This window comes from Prinia subflava, chromosome Z, assembly GCF_021018805.1.
Source record: "Prinia subflava isolate CZ2003 ecotype Zambia chromosome Z, Cam_Psub_1.2, whole genome shotgun sequence".
NCBI classification, from domain to species: domain Eukaryota; kingdom Metazoa; phylum Chordata; class Aves; order Passeriformes; family Cisticolidae; genus Prinia; species Prinia subflava.
The window spans coordinates 70,891,338-70,892,579 of record NC_086283.1 but is presented as its reverse complement, the minus strand read 5'-3'; the positions used below and the strand labels follow the sequence as shown (position 1 = coordinate 70,892,579).

Here is a 1,242-nt window from a genome sequence, read left to right as displayed (position 1 = left end):
TGTCGAGACAGAAGGCAGCAGCCCGCCTCAAACCACACACCACCCTCGCTCCTCCGAGCCAGCCGGGCGATCCGGGAGCCTTCCCTTCCGAGCAATCCCAAAACATAAGGTAAGGGTAAGGACCGGGGGTACTGTACCTTTTCGGTGCATGTATCTGGGCAGCTAGAGGACAACTAGCTGATGTAGTGTTCCATTTAGTAATCCATTTTAGGGGATCTCTCTGGAAAACTGGACCCACTCTTTCCTTTGCAATCCTTTGTCATTACTACATGTGTGCTTCCCCGGGGATGGTATATTTAATATTTCTACTTTCTGAATTGCAAACGCAATTTGTTCATTTCCAGTGATGGACGAAGAGGGGAGTGATCAGAGAGAAGAATAAAAAAAATAAAAAAAAAAAAAAAAGAAAAAAGAAAAAAGAAAAAAGAAAAAAGAAGAAAAAAAAAAAGCGTTAGCAACTCCTCTCCAGACCCAAATTCCACTACGGTTCCACTCCAGTAAGTCCCCTTCAGTCGAGCCTCGGGACGCAAGTCATGTCGGGGTCTCCTGGTCCCTCTCTACCAAAAGTGATCCCGGTGTGACGGCTGCTTCAGGAAAACTCCGAGGCTGGAGGCACAAGCTGTGCCACGGCAGGAAAGTGTAGTCGCTGCTCGCCTCGAGCTGCCGGGCATTGGACTGTGCGCGGCGAGTACGTGGGAGCCGCTGCCTCTCTCTCCCCCTCTCCCCGTCTCCCGCCGCTCTCCCGCCGCTGCCGCTCCGTCTCCCGCCGCCCCCCGCTCTCCCCGCTACGCGGCTCCGTCGGCGGAGGAGGAGACAAAGCCCGGACTGGAGCGCGGCGGGCGGGCGGACGGGCGGGCGCGCCCCGCTCCCCGCCCCGCCCCGCCCCTCCCACCGCCACGGGCGGGGCACGCGCTCTGCCGCGCCGCCCCGCGGGGCGGGCCCGGGCCGGGCGAGAGGGGCCCCGGCGGGCGGGGGGCGCGGCCGCTCGGCGCTCCGGGGCTGGGTGTCGGCGGCGCTGCTGCCAGCGACACGTCGGGGCCGCTGCAGACCGTCACCGGGCTTACGTCGAGCAGGTGCCTGCGGAGGGGACTCACGTCCGCCGCCCTCGCCCGTCCCCTCGGAGCTGTCGCTACCTCCAACCATCACGGTCGTTCCGCGCCGGCAGTGCGCGGAGAAGCGGCGAGGGGCGGGGAGACGCCCGCGGCAGCGGCGAGAGCACGGTGCGGGACAGGGGCAGCCGGC

The 1,242-nt window shown here is 63.0% G+C and overlaps 1 protein-coding gene across 2 annotated transcripts in view; it reads right to left on the bottom strand.

The window, feature by feature from the left end:
- Positions 1-578, bottom strand: part of SEMA6A (semaphorin 6A) — a 117,735-nt gene extending 117,157 nt beyond the window's left edge. For both annotated transcript variants that reach the window (XM_063422272.1, XM_063422273.1), the window contains exon 1: positions 138-578. The gene's annotated coding sequence lies outside the window, so the exon portion shown is untranslated. The remainder of the gene's footprint in view (positions 1-137) is intronic.
- Between the last annotated feature and the right edge of the window lie 664 nt (positions 579-1,242).